Below are 21,220 nucleotides of genomic sequence, written 5' to 3' on the forward strand. Positions count from 1 at the left end.
GTTCCCCCTTGCACCCTCCAAGCTCCAGCAGTCAGCAGCAATTTGAGGTGTGTGAGAAGTGTGTGACCCAGCAAAATTTTGATGCCTCTGAAAGAATCCGCTCCTTTGTCTGCTTCTGGGAGGTTTGGCCAAATTCTTCCCCTCGTCGCTTGCATCCCCTTCTCACTCTTTCCCTGCAGGCACTCTAAAAGAAAAGCTTGCAATATCTTAAAAAACTTCCTTTCCCTCCATATTGTTCTTTGGTGAAAGCATAGTGAAGCTGGGATCTTTTTTTTTTGTTTTCTTTTTTTTTTTTTTTTTTCATACAAAACAGCACAATGCCTGCTGGCCTGGGTATCCGAAATATGGTTTTATTGTTGTGGAAAGGCCTTAATGAGGAAGAAAAAAACCCTATTTAATAAAGTGCATCAAGTGCCCTTGGGAAAAATTAGCACACAATGACTTCTTGTGCTGCCAATTGAAACAACAGATTGGTGTAGTGATAGGCTTTACAGGAAATATTAAAAAAGCACAGATGGCTCAAGTTTACATGTTTACAGTGGAGTTGGAACAGCAGCTAAAACCTTCCAGTGTAGTATAATTTACTAGAAGGTCATAGACCTAGTGGTTAAGAATGAACCTGAAGACTATTGTAAACACACTATTAGGGTTTGTAGAGGTCTAATCCCAGCATTTTTCATTCTTTTCTGCAATATTAGAAGCAACTGGCTGCAGTGTTAGTGAAAAGAGATACTTCAAGCATGGAAAAATGTGACATTCCACTGGCACTTGTGGGGCTGAGCTGTTGCAGGAGCTGGAAGAGGGTTATGCAATTGCTACTGTTACTATGTAATTAGAAGCTCCTTGGCACTAATCGGCGATTCAGCTCACAATGTGATTAAAAAAAAAAAAAAAATACATACTGAAAATGTAGCTAGAAACAAGCTGCTTCAGCAATTCCGGGAGGATGGGCTGTGCCCTTAGGAGCCGTGGTTCACAGCTCTCGAGGACAGCTGGCCAGAGGAGGAGAGACCCCTGGGCTCCGGGGCAAGTCCTCGCTCTGCCAGAGCTTCCTATAAGGCCCAGGCCAAGCTGGTGAGGATCTTCCCCTATTTAGATGCCTAGATGAAATGCTAGAGCCCTTTCTTTATTTGAAAGTTTGCTGCATCTGCAGTGGGATCTAGTAGAAATGTGGCCACAGCAGGTAGCAGGGCTCTCAGCAGGGATGCCTTGAGCTTCCCAGGCATATTTTTCATCATCTGTTGCCTCTTTTGCTTGTTCTCTTTGTTCAGACTGTCAGCAGTTCAGGACAGGGATTGTAACATCCACAATCCAGACAGGAACTGAGTTTTAGGAAGGCCTGTTGCAGTTTGTAGTGTAACAGGTAAAATAAACAGTAAAATAAATAGTGAAAAGGTAATAAAATAGGGTCACCAAATGCATGGGTGAGCCCTTGCTAGCAGAGGACCAACTGCCTTTGATGACAGGTGTCCTTCAAGCATTTGATTGACACGGCTTGTTCCCTACAGAGATTAGCAACCTGGATTAATCAAGCATCTCCTTACCTTATGACAATTTAATGTGGAACCACGTTCTGCCTCCCCTGCTGTTTGAGCTATTTTGTTTACGTAAAACAATACCTAGCCTGTGGAAATAGGACAAGCAGCTAGTCTGGCCTAGACACCGAATGTAAATCTGAATTGTAGAAAGCTCTAAACAAACACACAACAAAATCTAGCTCGTATTTCCCTTCTCAACCAGTTTTCAAAGCCCTATGCAAAGCAGTTCTGCATTGTTACCGCCTTCCGACAGATGGACAGACTGAGATACAAAGAGATGAAGTGATTTGCTAGAAGAGTGAGAAAGTTCGGACTCAAAAACAGGTTTCTTGATTTCCCAGTCAAATGTTCTGTCCTTTGGACCACAACCACTGGGTTGCAATCAGCAGAGTGCTTATCTGGCATATTTAAATGTCACCAATTTGAAAAAAGACATAATTCCATTTGCTGTCAGCCCAGGAGCAGCTGTTTTTTTTTTTTTTTTTTTTCCCTTGCACATGTACATGCAAATTTGAACAGGGTTATTTTCATTTAACAAGCTCCTGTAATATCATTGCAATCGCTTGATAGTTAAGTCATGTTAAATTAAAACTGGCTGCTGCTGCCATGTCATCAAATCAACAATACAATAGGTACATTATTAACTGAATATTTACTTTGCAGGCAATTATCTTCCTCATCATAAAGTTGACTTCACCTGGGAATGTTAAAACAGGTGAGTTGAAGCTGGAGTTCTCAGCTAATCTGGTGCTGATCTAGATGGCAATATCTCCATGTGAATTTTACCAAATGAAACCTGCATGACTCACCGTACAAAAATCCCAACCAATAACATGAGCTCATTAAACACAAATCAATCACCATAGCAACTGAAACCACAACATGTCAAGGAGTACTTCAAAAACCAGGAAATTTGGGTGAAAGTGCCCACCATGTGCAGCTTTTCAGGCAGAGCTCCTTATTGGAGGTAGTAAAGGGCTAGAGCAGATGGTGAGGGTTGTTCCAGGACAGGTGAGTGTGGCAAGCCTCTGACAAACTAACATTTTATTTACTAGGCAATCTCTTCCCTCACCTTGTAGCAGAAATCTTTTCAGGAGTCAGAAGCCTGGTTGCGAAGCTTGCAATTGAACATCTGGTGGTATTTTACATCTCTCATTTCTCTGCTGGAGATGGTGCATACCTGATATATACCACATCAGAGTCTGAAAACACTTGTGTCTGTGTGCAAGAGAGAGAAGAGGAGTATAACACATGGTTGCCCTTTCCTGGGTCAGAAGGAGAAAGGAGTCCAGCTGCCTCAAGCTAAGGTCAAGAGCCAAGCACTGATCATTAGTTCTCTTCATTCAGCAAGTCTGTGCTGATGTTGAACACAAAAGTGAGACCATAGGGTTGAGCTCAGCGCCGCTTTGGCCTCGTGCAGCCTTTCTGTGCCTGCTCTCAGCTTGTTCTGGGAATTCTGCCAACCAAAATTCCCCGCTCACTGTGTGAGTAGCTTTTCAAACATCTCAGCCTAATCTGGGGGTGTACTATGCCACCATTTCAATTAACAATCTTCTATGAATCCGAAGTTCAGGAGGCATTTCAAGTTGAGTATCTTGCAGTTGAACAGGTTTTCTCTGTGGAAGCTCGTGTCCCAGTTGTGAGAATTGCAGGGCGTGCACTGGAGAATGTCCCAGATTGGAGCTCTGAACATCTTCTGGGTCCTAGGGTCAGTGTCATCACCCTGGCAAATTTGGTGACTTTGCTTTGCACATCAATTGAGTGCTACAGGTCATCAGGAGCTTCAGCTAATCTGCGTGGGATTTATTTGGTTTCTACTTATGGGTGTATGCAAGAGGAGAGAGAAAGAGGCTGAAGATCTGTGATTCTCCTACTCGCTTCTGACCTGGGAAGAGAAAGCTTTAATACCAAACTCATATTGTGATGTCCCACAGGAGGCAGTGTGCCTCACCAGGGTCTGGTTGTGTCTCAGGGACGTGCTTCCCAAGTAGTTTGAGCTCACTTAACAATGATCAGTGTTCACAGCATGTTGTAGGGCTGAGAACTTCCCCACTGGTGAAAGCAATCCTAATGACCATGAGGGAAGGAATAGGGAGAAAATTTCTGTTCTCTACTGCAGCAAATAATGTTTTCTACTAATTGCAGTGGGATCCAGACTGGCTCATGCTGTGGCTCTACTGCTTCATCCACTGAAGTTATACACGTGCAGTGCACACATGCGTATATAAATGTATACACGCACAGTTATGCAAGTTCAAAATCCTCTTTTGCCAGTTAGCAGTAACTTTGGTTTCTAAAAAGAAATGTGCTGTATGGGACCCCAGCAGTCTCTAGGTACGTGTGTTTGTATGGGCCGGGGCTCCACGTGATGCGAGTCAGTGCTAGCTGTTGAATTCAGAGATGAATGGGAGCTGAGAGGGCACCGTTGCTATTTATAGCACAAGCCCTTCTGTGTTCTAGGTTTTCATAAGAACCTAAAATAAATTACAGTAAAAAAAACAATGTTAAAGCTGTTCAGCTAAGGGTCTTCTTAGGCAGCAAATACCAGTGTTAAAAGTGCTTTAATTTCTGAGAAGAAAGTGTAACAGGAATCACTGATCGAGAACTGAGCTCGACAAATTCAAACGAGTATGTTGTTAAATTATAATGTTAGCTGGAGGCAGGTGTAGCAAACCACCAAAGCAAGGAGTGGATTTGCCTTGTGAAATGGTCCCTTCTTCAAGAATGAATGGTTTTTGGGGGCGGGGGGGCGGGATATTCTCAAACCAGACGTGAGTTAGTGGATTTTGTGTAGAAAAACTGGCCTGCGTTAAACAAAAGCTCAGGACCAAATGATCTAAACCATCTCTTCTGGCTCTTAAGTGTGTGGACCTTCCTATATGTACATAAACCCTGGCACGACGACTTCTTGAACTCAGCTGTGTCTTTGTGGTGCAATAATTATTAAGTGAAAGTTTCTCTCCATGCATAAGAATGCAAAAATTTTTTTCGTATTAGCTGTAGGTATGAATTCAAAATGAGGCCGATAACCTGCTTTAAACTACTGGTGAACAACCTCTTTCAGGAATAAAACTTACCTTAATTCAACCTAGCTTAATTCTCAAAGTGAAAGAATTGAAATCTGTCTGAGGTCACAAACTCGGGAGGAGTCTGCTTTCACAGGGTTTTAGCAGAGCTGAACAACCTGTGTTAATTCAAATTAATCCCTCCAGTGTCCCCGTGTAGACAAGCCCGTGGTTCTGATGCTCCTCTTGTGTGTTTCACAGTCTCTACACCGAAGCTAATATTTTCCTCATCTCTTTTGGGTGATGCTAAAACTCCGTCCTTTATCTCGTAGATGACTGTTATGTTAAATGCAGAATGCGTTAAATTGGATGCCTCACAGTTTGGATGAAATTTGTTACTTCAGGGCTTAACATTTCATCTTGGCTTATGATGAGGAGGATGAACGCTGATAGGATGTTGTCTTCATTCTCCAGGAATGCCAAAGAGGTAAAAACGGTGTCTTATTGAACATAGTTTAGACCACACACAAGTTGTTGGTCATGCTGTATATATTTTATATATCTGTATATATTTAGAGAAAGATGAAATTGCAGGAAGAGTACTGACCAAATAAGTAAGGCTTTTCTACTGCGGCTTAAAGTTCAAATTCTCTTTCTGTCATATAATTCATGTGTGAAGTAAAAGATGATAATCTTGCCCCAAACCTGTTAAAAGTAAGGAGAAATTGTCAGCCACAATCGTTTTGGACAGAGATCATCTCTCACAGTGTGCCTGCACAATATGTACAAAAATGAGAGTATATAAAGAGAGGCTCACACCTTTTGTGGCTCTTAGTACTTGAGACTTCCGAGAATCTGTCTAAAAATCTGGAAGAATAATTGCATTGTGTCGGGAAGGGAGAGGACTTTTGGTTTACCTTCTATTCAGCTGAGCCAAAGTCCTCATGGGGGGGGGAAAGAATTGTCCCCGTGGCCATCAGTGGCTGCCGCTGGTGGGCTCGGACACCTCCAACCTTCCGCGTGGTTTCTCAAGGAGTTACGTGCCTTCAGCTTTCAGGTGCTGTTCTTACACTCGCGTTTCATGTGTAGATGTTGAAACGTCACCTTGAATGCTAGATCATCAGAAAATGTCATCTGTTTTTCTGCCCCTGGTTTGGACTGCGATATGTTACCTCACTAGATTAAATTTCAGTGCTTTCTTTAGAAGAAGTCATGTTAACTTGCCTCAAGGGACTGGAAAATTCAAGAATAAAAATCTGCCAAGACTGTTTAATGCAAAGACACCATCTGTGGCTCAGGAAATTCACAAATCACAAATCTGCAGATGCTGGGAGAGTATTCGGGCTAGATATCACTGTATGTGTGCTCTGACTATTTTGCTGTTCTCTAGTTGCCTGTTAGTGGCAGGGGGCAGAGTCAGGGGTTAGATGGACTCCTGCTTGGGCTTGCGACACTGTTCTGATGCTGAAATCAGCTGCAGCAGACTCGAATTTGAGCAGACATTCCTGGTACCCCGTGTGCCTGTAAGTGCTTGTATATAGATGGTGGTGATGGTGTTACAGTCGTCATTTTTACTTTTATGATCTCCCCTTACAGTCCCCGCCGAGGTCCGTACCAGGTGCTGAACAAGTCTCTGCAACAACGGGCTTTTAGCCAAAGGGTGGTGTTTTCAACCTCATTTGAAGATCTGAGAAATGCTTGCGCCACTAAATCCCTGAGACCTGCATAAATCGATCCCAAGACTCAAGGCAGATGTAGAGCAGGTAAAAGAAATGGGAACCGAAGTGAAAGGATTTGTCCACTGTCACAGAGCAGTTCTTGGCACAGCTAGGCATGGAATTCAAGTTCCTTTAGCCTTAACGTGCTGTCCTGTGCACTGTGCAGTTAGTTCCTCCCCTCACATCTACCTCTTCACAAAAATGTTACTGTAAAACAAAAACATTTTAAAGCTTTGATTCAAATATTTCCCCTCTGCGAACACCAGTTGATGAATCAGAATAGTAAGCTGTCATTTCTAGCCCTAAATCCTACATGTTCTGGCAGTTCCTCTGTGAAAGACAATAGCTTAGGACATGTAGTTGCAGTGATTTCCGTTCTTGACCACTTTTCATCTCTTTGGTGATCAGAGATGCTCTCTTTAACCCTAGCTGAGCCTCTGAATATTCCCTCTTCTTTATAGCAGGACTCACTGCTTTCTCATGCTTCTTTGAAGGCATGATTGAGTTAAATCACCTATAAATCCTACTCAACACAGTATCTGTTTCAAGGTAGTGAAATATACATTTCACAACATCATTCTGAATCATTAGCTGGTGCTGGGAGAGAGGAAGTAATTCAATCAAAGCTTACAAGCATTTTGTCTTACATTTGCTTTTTGACAAGACCCCAAGGGGCTGACTTTTGTCTTGCTAGTGTCAGATGCATCACACGGTACTCAGAAGTTAGGATGAAAAATTCTCTCCTAGGATTGATCAGAAATCACAGATGCAATGGGATATCTGGAATTGGAGACGTTGAGCACGGGTAAGTAGCGGCCAGCTGTATCGCTCTAGGGAAGAGGATCCTAGTCCAAGTACATTGACCATATATAGTAGAAATAGACTGGAGTTCTATTAATTTGTAAGAGTGACTGGCTCTCGGCTGTATTATGATGGAAAGTGTATTTTGTAAGAGCATGTTACCTGTATTACTACTATTACTTTACAAATGGTTTAAAGCTATTTAATAGTCTCCTTTGAGCATCTGAATAACGATAGGGAATGTGTTTTCCTGGGTGATTCTGCTATGAAGGCAGTAACTCCTCTTTGAAACCAAGCATATTTAAAACAGAATGATAATTTGTAAAGATATAATCAGAGGCTTTGCCAACAAATCCTCGTTGCTAGATGTAGGGTTTTTCAGGTCAAGACCTTTTTTCCTGTACAGTGCTGAGCCCTCTGGTGGTGTTTAGCAAACAACAAATGCAGTGTGGACCCTGTAGGACTCAGCCAAATTCACCTCGGGTGTAATGGCCTATGCAGGATGCACCAGGGTTGAACTGACCCCCTAAGAGAGAAGTGAAGAACCAGCTGCCTCCTGTAGCTGACAGCACCTGGCTGTGCTATTGCTACTCAGACAGTAGCTTGGGTGTAGGAGAGCGTGGTGAGGGACAGAAGACAGACCTGTTGTTCACCTTCTCCTAATATTGGTCCTTGTTTGGTATTTTTCTTTTTTTAATGTATCTTTGGAAAGCTTCACAGCTGTCACGCAGCTGTCATGTAGTTGGTCCAGCATTGCTTCTTACCCCTGAGAATTGGATCTGCTGCCATTGCTTCACTGCGTCTCAGCGTGAGCAAAGCCACCCTTCTTCCTGTCAGATACAGCAAAACAATCCTTACCTGGTCCTAGCTGGGGACACTTTCCTGCCTCTCTTTCTTTCTTATGGCACACGACTGGTTTCAGATGACTGCAGTGGATCAGCACGTACAAGTACCAGTGTGTCAGCGTGCAGCGGAGTCTCTGCATGCTGCTGCTCATAGCCGTGTTTGTTTGTGATGGAGATAAGTGAAGGCTGAAAACGGGGAAACAATAGGCAGGGGAATGCTGATGAGAGATGATAAAGGGTTACATTAACACTTCTTGCACACAGCTTTATGTTGAGTTTGCAAATTTGGAAACTTGACTGCTGGTAATATTGGATACTTCTGTCAAACGAGGGCAGGGCGATTTATCTTAACAGGCCTGCCTTGTGTAATCGCCTCCAGGAAAGGAAAGGCAGTAATCCGTGCTACCTACAGTAGTGCAGAGCAGCAGCCAGCGCGGTGGGGTCTGGGCCCTGAACGGGCTTTCTGCAGCACCTAGAGCTTCCCCAGTTATTTATTAGCAACTGTCATTAAATCTCTGTCTTCTCCATGCCATGTCTGAATGTAGTTATTAAGAACTTGGATTATGTGCCGGGCAAGCTGTTGATGTAAGACACCTCTGTGCACCTGTCCACTTAGGAGGCTGATCTTATATCGGTCTTAACTTCAGGAAGTGGCTGTTCCTAATAATTTATTGAGTGCTGACAGCCTGTTCTTTTCTGTCCAGAATACCTCCTCCCTGTGAAGGCTGCATACTGAGTAAGGCAGACAGTGCCCTATAAATCACGATCAAATGCAGCCATGCTGCAGTGATTCAATATGTGATTCATTTAAGATTGGAGGGGAGGAGGAGAGATGGGAAAAGATGGGATAAAAGCACTTTCCTGAAGAATGCTAAGTGGAGATCACAGATTATTTTCAATTAGATTTGCTGGCATGCAGCTTTTGCAAGCAGGCAGGAACTGGTAGTCATGTGAACCGTCTGCTTTATTCACGGGAGCAGTGCTTAGATGTCCTTCTCGAGAGCTACTTAAAAAGCAGTTCTGTTTATCTGCAAAGGAAAAAAAATTATAACGTTGCTCTGCTTTTCAGCCCTTAGGTTATGTCTATTTTCACCAAGGTCTTGCTAAGCATTTGTTCTTGAATCAAAAGGCATTTTCGATTGATGAGAGCAATTAAACAATTTGGAGGTGGCTGCCTGTGTTAGGTCTGGCTCGAAGGATTTTGGTGTCTCTCAGAAATTCTATACTGAGAGGTTTCTGATGTGTGTCAAAGAACTCAATTTAAACTCCGGTTCTGGGGCAGGGTGTGTGCATGTGTGTGTAATGACACAGGGGAGGAAGTCTGTCTTTCAGCCGCGCTGTCTGAAGAGGTGTTCAGAAGACTCCGCAGCTTTTGTCAGCCTCGCTTTCTTGTTCGAATGACTTCAGAGTTCAAAGAGACTGCTGCACAGACCTACCTCTGAGATAGCGGTCCCCCTCGGGGGCAGCAACCAGCAGCCTTTGTGGATGATGACTGACTGCCTCTCCTGGCTGGCGTGGCAGGAGTCAGTGGGACAGCTGTGAAAGTACCTGCGAGGCAGAAGGAACGCAAGGTTCGTGGTTTGAACCCGAGGCGTGTCCTGGGAAGACTTGAACCCTGTCGTGCCCAGCTCTGGACAGACATGGAAGCAAGGTACAAAATGAGCAAAGAGCAGGGCCCTCCGGTGTGGCAAGCTGTTTGCCCAGAGGGCAGAGGGTTTCCTAGGGGGCCTCCTTTACACTCTGTGCTGGCATAGGCACTGGAGGTAAAGTTTTAAAGCATTTGCATGCCTTGGGCGGCTGTGGGTGACTGATGTGATAGCTAAAACCAGGCAGCTGAAGCTCCACACACATCTCGCTTTTCCTGTGCCTACATGAGCATTGCAGGTGTGCTGAATGTCTGGGCTGGTGGGAGACAGGGCCCGGTTAGCTCCTGCCTGGGCAGCCTCGTGGCCCTGAAACCAGCAGGGCGTGAAGAAGTGCAGTGCTGCAGCCCTGGGGCTGTGGCCCAGCTCCCTTTCTAGACCTTGAGTCAAGGAAATCCAAGCTGCTTTCGGCCTGTGGGGGTGCCTTGAAGGTGGTCTCCTCAGGGTGCCCATATGGACAAACGCCACTTCCCCACGAGCTCTGTGCAGGTGCAGCCGTGCTTCTCTTTGGGTCACGGCTGAGCCTGTGAAGTGGATCTTTCTACCACTGCGCTTCAGGAACCTTCCCGGGGGTCCTGGGTTGCTTTTGGATGAGACCAGGCCACGAGATGTGCAGATAACAAACCCCAAATGCTGACAGGCAATCTGTTCATCGGTTGGGTTTAAGGCCAGGATAGATCTTAACAGTCTTCTCCACAGACCCTCTTGTATTGCTCCGCAGCATTTGCTAACGTAATGGGAGCCTCAGGCTGGTCTTACAGGTGGCTCACAGGTGCAGTGTATGGACCCTGATGCCTAGGGTACTTTTCAAAATGTCATCTATTTCCAGATGTATTCCAAACCAACATAAATCGGATTTTGCGGTGGTTTCTCAGCTCACCAAGCTGCAGCGGCATCACTTGGGCTTGCAGAGGTATAAACAGGGTGAGGTGAAGCTCAGCTGGTATCAGGGAGGTGGCCAGGTGGGATTTTCCCTTGGGGGATCCAGGACACCACCTGACAGGGGAGATGTCAGCATGCCAGCCCCGTGCCGTGACCCCAGCTCGGGCTGGCAGGTTCATCTCTCCTCAAGAGGGCAGCAAGGCTTTAGGGAGGGCACCTGGACCGTGAACCTGCAGCCCCTGAAGAGAACTGGGGTTATTTTAGCAAGAGGCTTTCACAAACAGATGGATGTCCAGCAGATGCCACAGATTCATGTCAGGATCATCTCTGGCATCTAGGTAGCTCACATTAATCTATCTTTATACCATTTTTAAACCAAGCCTCACTGCAGCAATAACTGGAGTTTGTGTAAAATGTGCTGGCTGTCTGTACAGCCGGGTGGACAGGAGTCCCTAATACAAAGGCGTCCCAAGATTTTCAGCAAGGGAGAAGTCTCCTTTAAATTCAGGGCACCAAGAGCGACGTAGAAATGGGTAGTTTTCATCTGTGAGTCACCAGCACATGTCAGCTTGGGTTCCTCTCCCATTTCCAAAAGCTTCCTGGTACTGAATTCTACCAGCTCGTCGCATGCTGCTGCACCCCAGCGAAAGGTGAGGCGCTGCTCGTATTGTTCACCCAGACACACAACACGACGTGCATCGACATATCCCAAACGGCGAGCGGCAGCCGTGTGAATTCCCAGCGCTCAATATACTTGTCAATGCACATTTATTCGCACTAGGCTTGGAACTTAGGGTTTAATTAGGATTTATTAGAGGGTACATGATACTCTGAACAGAAAATACGATCTAAACTGATGAGGGTTTTGTTTAAACACACACTCGCACACACACGTTTGAATGTCAGGCTCTCATTCAAGTTCTTGTCCTCTTCTGGATAAGCCAATATTGTTATCTTTTCTACTGAATCAGAGAAAAGAATGGGTTGGTTTTCTTTTTCTTAGTCAAAGTATATTTTAAACAAAATAATTGGAGTGCTGCTAGTTTTGTGCCTCAAGGCAATGACTGTCAGAAAAACAGTCTCAAGATGTCTTTTTTTTTTTTTTTTTTTGTCTTTTTTGAAGAACATGCTGGGCAGTGAGGCAGATGGAGCAGCCCATCCATAACTGTGAGCGCGGGGCAGCCGGTGCTGCGGGGTGCTGCTGGTGTTGGTACCACCCAAATGCTTGGGTAAGTCAGAGGTAGCCCTGGACACCCTTGTGCAGTGAGGTCCCTGCGTGGACACGAGGTGGGGCAGGTTTGGAAACACGTCGTGCTTTTGGCCTTTTGCACAGCCATTCCTTACCCGTGGTGTGGTTATGCCAGCTCAAGCCAGCCCCTTCCCGTGTGTGCTCTGCGTGTGGGAACAGGAGGGGAGATGGCTGGGGGTGGGAGAAGGGGTCGATCAGTGACAGAGGCTACTGCGACACGTCCTGATCAAGAGAAATACTTCACCTGGGCAAGGAGAGGAAAAGAGGGAGCTGGCTATATCTCTGCTAATAAATTAAACAATGTGCAGGAATGTTCCTGGGCCGGGAGCGTGACTGCCCGCCCTGGTGAACTGTTCGAACAGTCCCTGGCGAGGCTTTGGCATGTGCCAACCAGTGCTGCCCCGGGTAGTTTTCGAGTACGGTTTGGCAGCAGGCGAGTTCCTGGGACCATCCTCAGTCGGCTGGTTGCATGCAGCCTCCCTGTTTTGAAGGCGAAGGGTGTTTACTGGCGGAGGCTCAGCCCGCTCCATGCCAGCTGGCCTCCGTGCCCAGGAATGTTCCCAGGCACACTTAATTTACTTGTAGAGATGTTAACAGTTAGCATCTCTCCCCGCATCTCACATCGCAGTGCTAGACTAGGACTGTGCTGCTTGTCCACAAGCTTTTTTTCAGTGGTGCCTCCTGCCGTGCAGGGCGTTGGGTCTCGCGCTGTACGTGCGTGAAACCCCATCAAGGTGTCTTCTTCCCTGGGAAGTCCTACACCGGCCACAGCTCCGTTTGAGATAGGGCTCCAAATAACACTGCTTTCGGGACTGACCTCCCCCCTGTTGGTGGTTCCTTTCAGTTCATCATCTGTCTAGCTTGCCCTGCCACTTTTTCTTATTTACTTCTCATTAAAGTTGCATTTGCTTTGGCATTGTTGCTTTCTAAAGGAGGAATCCCAACTCAAACGTGGAAAACTCTCACTGATTCTACAGACAGAGGATTTTGCTGCAATTTCCTATGTCTATGAACGCTCTGTATTACCGGTTGTTTTATTTTAGATGTATGTCTTATTACTTATTACTTATTACTTATTACTTATTACTTATTACTTATTTATTATTCATTATTTATTACTTATTATTTAGATGTATTCTTATTACTTATTTTCTTCCCATATTTCTCAGACTTTTTAAGTCCCATTGTATTATTCTCTTATTTCTTTGCTCTTTACAGTTCTTTTCTTCCACGCGTCTCCAATCCATTTCATTATGTAAGAAGCCTTTGGCATATTCATGATATAGTTACTGAAAATGTATTTTCAGTCGTTCTTTAGGTCAACACTGATCACAGAAAACAACAGGTCAATTGGAAAAACATAATTTTCGCATGGCAATGTCTGCTTTTGAACTGGTACAGTGAACAATATGCTAGGGTGCCTAGAAGTGTATGATCTCTTCATTAATGATCTGGAAGAGAATAGAATATATTTTGGGATTGGCACACACTTTATATTCACAGACCAAAAAGATTAGTTCATGCTTCAGTGATATTCCATCACATTTATGAGACCTGTTACTTATAGCTGAGATAGTCACCAGATTTTGTGATGAGAGCAATGGTGTGTATTCTTTATTAGGTGTCCATACCGAGTCTTTGTTGGAGATTTCTGTCTCTAAGCCAAGACAAGCCAGGTATTTTGGTTCATTATAGTTTAATTGTTGTTTTGAGAGTTTTGTTGTTTATTTTTGAAACCTGTATAATGATGTCACGGGTGGATAATGCTGGGGGTAGCCACTTCCCAAAAATGCTGAGAGAGAAGACTTATGCTAAAGGTTATTAGCTTTGTCCTGTATTTTTAGCTAAGAATTCCAGCAGTTGCTCTTTGAGAAAGTACTGATTTCTGTCATATAGTTCCTGCAAATAAATCTGGCTTTAATACTTAATCTTACTATTTCATCACATGTGTTTATACTCAGTCACTCAAATGCTTTCCGTGGCTCTCCTCTCACTTTCAGTGCAAACAGGCATATTTCAAGAAATCTGCATTGTTTTACCTGGGGGGTTCTCCGAGATTGTACTGACTGGTGTGTTTCCTTGTAAAAGATTATATTCATTGAAGCTTTTGGCTCTAACTATGAGAGAAAAGAAAAACAAACAGTTTATAGACTTCTTTGAGGGGCATGAAAGAGCTGAAGCCAGTGAACTATTTTTTATTAAAAAATAAGCAGCTATGTGGCATGGTGGCAGCCTCCTTGGACACAGAGCTATCACCTTCTCCTTCTGTAGTCCAAAACTGTCAGGACAGGCATATGTCCATATCCTCCCTCTTGATTTATTTTGCCCAGTTAGAGAATAATCATAAAGCCTTTTATTCGCAGAAGAACAGCTCAGATTGATGTAGGTGACTGGCACATAAGTAACTGATCTGGAGTGATTTTGCAGTAAATAAAGCAGCAAGTAGCCCCCCTGTGTGTCTGCAGTACTATTACTATATTTGTGACAGACCGTGTGTTTGAAGGTAAAGCTGTCCCCTGTTTTTTTCACTGGGAGTTGAACATCTGAAATGCTTTTGGTATTAAAAACTCAGAAAAAGTTTCAGTTGGATAGAAGATGACAGTAGTTCAGACCAGCTGTGTTACCCTTGTTTTAAATTCTGGTGTTGTATATTCCAGCCGGCACGCCATATATCCATTGTGATCCAGTCTCCTAATAGGCTTTGATGGATACATCTCCTCAGTAAAGACAGAAACAGTTGAAAAGCATGGTGTAATGCACATCTCCCACATCTTCTTAAGACGTCCACTTTATTCTCTTCTGGACCACCAGCTCCACAGCCAAATTAGCCACTGCTAAGAAGAAAAGGCCCATGGCCTGAAGGAAAATTTTATGGCTTAATGAAACAGTTAGAAAACAAATATTAAGTTCTTAATGAAATAAACGAAAATGAAAAGCACGCAGTCGTCAGTACTTTATGATCCATGAATTCCTTTCTCTTGCCCTGCAGAAAGCACATGTTCTGCTGTAGCTGAGGCGATTCTACTGAAACTATTGGCAAATCTTTTATTCAGTGTAGTGGTGCAGGATCAGGAATTTGAAAAGGAAGCTAGGAACAGAAATGGATGGGACCTGCTGAGACAGAAATCCAGCCTGCTGCTATCATAGGTTCTGCATCATAAAATCACTTCCATAAACTTTTCAAACCGCCATCGCTGATTGTCAGAGTTCTTTGTCCTCACAGCTCCCCTTGGCAGGCTGTTCTGGTGACTCACCTTCTTCTAATCTTTTTACCCAAATTAATTCATGGCTGTAGATGCCGCTTTGTTCTTGAGCCAATATTCTTCTTTAGTTTGCATGGATCTCCTTTCTGCTGTGCATCCCTCTGACACACATGGTGAGAGCAGCTACGCTCCCCCTGCTTTTGCTTTGGAAGCCGTAACAGCCAAAATTTTCTGGTCTTCTGCCACAGGACAGCACTGTGATTGTACAAGCTCCTTTGCCCTGTCCCTTGTAACATACACTCTACATGTTACAAAGAACAGCAAACAACTAAGGGAACGACAATGTTAGTGCCACTTTGGATACCACCCCCAACAAACTCTGGTGCTGCCAGCAAGTGAGAAATGAACAATGGTGTCCCCCCAATATCAAAGCAAACCCATCGGCTGCAGAGTTCTCTAAATGACTTTTGTGTCCAGCTCTAGTATTTCTGGGCAGACCTTGCCGTACAGACATCGGGAACTACATCGCTGCTGCACGTGGGGGATCCTCTGCCAGCTGGGTCACACCGCTGACATAGGGCATAGGGATATGATCTGAGTGGGAACTGTGGGTGGTTGCAACATTTCCATGGTCTCTGTAATTCAGTGTCTTCAGTTTTTCATCACTAATGTCACCTTTCTCAGTGTTTTCAAGATAATTATGATTCCTTTATCCATTGAGTTTGTAAAGTCTTCGAGGCAGAATCTGCCACTTTCCGTGGGCAAATTCATCACTGAACACAGAAGAATCATGACAGCCAAAGGTTTTTAGACAGAACTGTAGTGTGAGTAATTGTCATTAGATGAGCACTTTCAAAGGAGTCCTGTACAAATGATTTCATGGTTTTGCTAGCTAAGTGCCCGTGTACCCAGGTAGGCTCAAGTCAAAGTCTTTCGACCTCAGTATGTTTGAGCAAAGCCTTTATTGATGGAAATTTTCATGGAACACATTTTCTCATGGAAATTTAATTTTCTACATTCAAAGCTGTATTTCTTGCAGATGAAGTGAGTGTGCTTGTTCATTGTGAAGATAACAATACAGCCAATGAATTGCATATGCCTGAGTAAGCTCTAAACACACCAACCTAACATGGAATATAAATCTAAATGTCTTGCACATGCTATGCAAATTCAGGAGTCTTCAATAGGGCCCTGTTTCACCAAGGAGCTGATTCCAGAAAAGTCTGAAAAAGCAGTGGAATAACTTTAACATTATTAACCCACATAAAGACTCCTGAATATAGTACAAAATCACTCATGTTGATATTGGCTCCCCCCCGGAAAGAAAAAGAGATCAAAGTTTTTTTTTCCCCTGAAAATATTAGCCTTGAGTTTGTTTTCAGATCTTTAATGTAAAATTGCATTTACTTTCTATGTTTTCAAGACTGAGGCATTATTGTTACTCCAGTTCAGTAGGCCTTTTATAATCAGTTCATATACTCGCATTTATTTAGCGACTTCTGAATGGCAGATGATTTTCCCTACAGAAATGGAGGGTCTTTTTAAACCTGGAAATATCTTCAAGAATTGCACCTTTACGACTATTCATGGACTTGTTTATAAGGTTAGAACCCCATAAAATATTTAGAAGTTGTTTAATTGGTAAGCTAACGCTGAGTTGAAATAAATCACTGAATCTTGATGATTTGTCCATTTTCTCTTCTAGCATATTGTACTTTTTATTGCATTGTAATATCGGGTTATTCAAATAAACAAGAAGAGGAATACTCATTTCAACAAGAGCAGAACTAGAATTGTTATTTGAAAAAAAGAATACTACACATTGTCTTTCAGTGTTACAGTTTCAAAATGGTGCTTGAGTATTCCTGTCAAAGCAGAGAGAATTATACTGTGCCTTAACAGGGTATGTGTTTTAATATCTGCAGGAAAAAACAAACAAAAACCAGCCCACAAAGTAACCTCCTGTATCTTCTCTTGAGTTTGTGCTTTGTATCTTTGTTCACCAGGGACCACACTGACTGGGCCTTAGTGCAGCTTTGAGAGATGCATTGCAGCTGACTAATTCACTACGACTCAGTGCATTTACACTCCCTAGGCAGGCCTTTACATGATGCAAAGAGATGTGAAAAAAACTTTTCAATTTCATTTTTTCTAGCTATACATGTTAATTCCTTTACCTACCAGGACTGGGTGGGAATACCTTTATCTTAAATTGTTGGTGCTGCATCCTGGGTGCATCCTGATGCCCCTCCTGAGAGCAAACAGCTCGGTCCAAACTTTGGCTCTTTGTTCCTGCCTAAATGAACCAAAACAGCTAACGTGGAGGCAATGACAAGAGCCAGGATGGCTTCTTTCTTTCTTTTAAAATTAAGACCATCTTCTGCAACCATCATGTTAGAAGGGAGGTCTTGGCCTGATCAAGGAATGTGGCACAAAATGAGTTCCTTACACCAGGACATTAATTGCTGTTGAGAATATTTACGAACGGGCTTCTTTGATGAAGTGATTTGTTGGTCCTAAGTAACTGCTTTATCTCATCAAGTCCACAGCACAGGAAATCTAATGAGAAGGTTTGGTCCCAGCAAAGTATGCTTGGGTTGAAGAAAAGAATTGCACTTTGGAAAAAAGAAGTAAGGGAATGCTAAATTAGTAATGGCTTTTGCAGATTGTTTGCAGTTTGATCTTTTTATGCTGTAAAATGATTTTAGTATTTAATTTCTGGAGCTTAATTTGGGCTTTTACTTGGATTATTTTTTTTTTAATAATTTCTTCTGCTTGTTGCTTACAACAAAAGAATAATGTTACAATAGATGGTTTGCATTTGTCTGCCAAAAGCCACATCCGTTGGTGGAGGGTTTTCTGAACGAGTGTTTCAGTGACATTAAGACTGACCACCTTCCTTGAATCTCCAAGAAAATATGCCTTACCTTTCCTAGGCCTTCTGCCCAGGAAGACCATTATGTTTGTATTACCTTGACTTCTTTATAGGCCTGTTCGCGTGCTCAAGAGTTGGATAAATGCTCATCTGCTTGGCTGGACTGGAGTCGTACAGCTGTGTCTGCGCTGCTGCAGCTCATGTAAGCGTACCCAAACTCCTTTACATGAAATCTCTTGGGTAGGGACACAGGAACTTTGAGCACAGCATGGATCTGCTAACTTGCACTGACCTCCACACTGCATTAGCCATATTTGATGTCCAGCCTGCTAGTTAATGATACGGCAGCAAAAGCTGCGGTCACAGCTTGCGGGTGTTTCCAGTGAGCTCAAAGCAAACGAGGATACTGGCCAAACCCTCGCTGGTGTACCCTGTTGCAGGGGGAACAGACCTTACTGGGTCCACAGCAGCAGAGTTACACCTTTGAGGTGGTGCTGTTGAGTGTCACCATGCAGTTGCCTCCTCTCTCACAGGCATCCCTGAATTTCTGCATCCTTGCACTCATTAGATTAGATACCTACACTACAGAAGGGAAGCTGATGTCCAGAGAAATTAAATGATTTGCACTGGGTCAGGACTGGTGGAGCTGCAGACTGAATCCAAGTCTCTTGAAACCATGCCAGTACCTCAACCACAAGGCCACTGTTCCTTCATAGCATCTTTTCCTTTGACTCTAGCAGCTTTTGCAGCTGGCTGGCTTTGTACAGAAGATCCAAAGCTTACTGAAGTCGGTGGTAGTCCACTTACAGATTTCTAGTGGACTTTGGATCCAGCCCCATTAGTTGCTTTTTTTTCCTATACACTAGGAAGCTCAGTCTTTTAATGCTCCCTTAACACGTCCCAGTCATGTAGCAGGGAAGCTGCTTGAGATTTGGGTGGTTTATTTTACCTCGTAAGGACCCACGGCAGCTGTTTGAAAACAGTGATAGAAAACAAGGTTATTGCTCCCATCTCCTCACTGGAAATTTCTGCTCCCTCTGAGCACAGCTATATAAACAGCTGATTTGGCATTTAGCACAAGGGAAGGAATGGAAATGCCTGGCAGGGTGGTGGGAATGAGTTACTGGAGGTGGTGGGGAAGGGACAGCAGCTCCGAGCAGCGCTGGTGCTGGTGGAAGAAGCTGTGCTGGATGCCGAACCCATCGGGTGGATGGCTGCAGCCTATCTGAGGAGATGGGAACTAGCAGATGTGGGTGGGCAGGAATCTCTTCATGCACTAATAAAATGCTGTATTTAGTGTGATCGCTGTTAGTATTTCACAGCTGCATGCGAAGATTTCCTTCAGTTCCCCAGGGTTGCTACTGACTGCCATCTCCCCAAACTCAAAATACGGTGTGTGGGAATTCACTGCTTTTTTGTAATGTTCCCATATTTTCCCTTGTGGGCTCGTGCCCTTTCTTCTCAACAGACTTGTCTCTGCTCATGAAGGATTCGATCCTCTTCTTTATGCAATCAGTGCTTAAGCTGCCATTGGCTTCTGGGGTGTGGTTTCGTGAGGTTTTCTTTGTGATGGAGGGAAAAGGCTGAGCAGAGCTGAATGCAAAGCTGACGTGCAGCAAAGCCTACTAAAACTTTAGCCTTTTTTCTGTTGATTTGTTTTGGTCTTTCCATCTTACCCAAAGACCACTAAAACTGTCTTTTAGATGAGGCCATCTACTGCAATCACAGTAGTGCTATTATCTTGATTTAAATTAGATTTAAACTAATATACATGGCCTAGAAAGGGTCTCCTAGCAGGTCCTCTGCTTGTTTGCTGATACTGCTGAGGACCCCAGAATTTGGGTTCTTCCCAGTTTTCACTGGAGTCTTATGTAATTGCTTAAGTCCCTCTGTGGGCATGAGCTCTCTGTATAACCAGTGGAAAAAATAGTTACTTCCAGAAAACAACTCAGAATTTAGGTGGGATGAAAGTACCTGCAGTCTCCATGGCCCTGTAGTCATTTTCACTGAGAATAGGGGTAGTTCAGTGCAGGTAAACTCCTAATTTAAGCAGTTTGGTGAAGTGCCTTGAAGTTAGGTGAGATGGATTTGTGGGCTGATGACTAGTGATTTCTCATGGACCTCACTAAACTTTCATGGAGCTGCTTAAATACAGATATATTGTTTAATAAGGAAAAGAGAAACCTGTGGGAAAACAAAGAATATCAATAATCGCAAGTACTTACATCTGGCAATAAAGTTTTTGGAAAAAAAAAATCAGTACAGCAGCTTGTTGCCTTTGAAACTTAATGCTATTAAAATGTTCAGCATGAAGTTTCTATTTTTAAAATAGCAGTTGAAAGAAATGCCCAAGATTAATAAGAAACTAAATTGAAACCATGTTGGTTTGTAGGTAACACAGACGAACACCAAGTTAATGGGGAAGCATTCTTGGGGAGAGCTATGCGTGCTCTCCGGTTTGTGCCACTGCTTGTTTGTTTTTTATTTTGTCTTTCTTAGAAAGCAGAAGGGGGTAGAAACACCAGCCTGTTAAATGTTTTATTTCCTTTTTTAGTCTGTTGTTCAGTCCAGTTTATTAAGCTTTCTGAAACAGCAGACTCTGACAAGTTAAGACCTTGTCTACCACCCCAGTACACAGGGAGTTGCTAACACAAACCATTCTCCGGCAGAACTGGACAACAGGCCTGCCCGTGGAAAACTTCGTGTAGCAATTATGTGAGGTCTGATGGAAGGGAGATTGGAGCATCATGCTGTTTACCTGTGAGGCAGAAGCCTGGTGTCCAAGAGAGCAGGAGATCTCCGTCTCTCTTTGTCTCCACCAGAGGAGATGCAGCTTGGAGTAGGCACCTCACTTTCGTCTGGCCAAAAAGCAGGAGGAAGGGTGTGCCTCTAAGCAAGCGTTTACACAAGCAATTGCAGATCGAAGTTTTTTTTCCAAGATAACCACAGCTTTGCAGTTATCTTAATATTATATCTTCATATATCTTAATAATATCTTAATTATTTAATAATATCTTAATTATCTTAATAACTGTAATTACTAGCCTAGAGGACTGGACGGTACTAGTAGTATCTAGTAATATCTAGTACTTGATATTGGATGAAAAACCTGAGCTTGAGCAGGGAAGTAGGGTGTTAGAAGGTTGGTCCCTGGAGCCCAGCTTTGGTTTCATTGGCACTGTGACCACTTACACCATGTAAAGATCTGGCCCACTGACTGCCGTGGGGTTAGGATGATTCATGCCAGCTGCAAGAGCTGTCCCATATGGTTTTTATTTTCTCCCAGATCATTATTATTATTATCTTTTTTTTTTTTTTTTTTTTTTTTAAAGTCCAAAGGGAACTGATTGTGTGGTAATAATAGAGAAATGAGCGCTGGAGGACCCTGTTAGCAGCCTGGAGAATGTGCAGATAGTTGTTGCTTCAGGAATTGTTAGCAGAAACAGTGAATGTTACCAGCA

At 43.6% G+C, this 21,220-nt stretch overlaps 1 protein-coding gene across 2 annotated transcripts in view; it reads left to right on the top strand.

Annotated features, from left to right (window-relative positions):
* Positions 1-11,576: 11,576 nt before the first annotated feature.
* BMP2 (bone morphogenetic protein 2) overlaps positions 11,577-21,220 on the top strand; it is a 171,866-nt gene continuing 162,222 nt past the window's right edge. For both annotated transcript variants that reach the window (XM_072035255.1, XM_027453308.3), the window contains exon 1: positions 11,577-11,661. The gene's annotated coding sequence lies outside the window, so the exon portion shown is untranslated. The remainder of the gene's footprint in view (positions 11,662-21,220) is intronic.

Source organism: Anas platyrhynchos, chromosome 3, assembly GCF_047663525.1.
Source record: "Anas platyrhynchos isolate ZD024472 breed Pekin duck chromosome 3, IASCAAS_PekinDuck_T2T, whole genome shotgun sequence".
Taxonomy (NCBI): domain Eukaryota; kingdom Metazoa; phylum Chordata; class Aves; order Anseriformes; family Anatidae; genus Anas; species Anas platyrhynchos.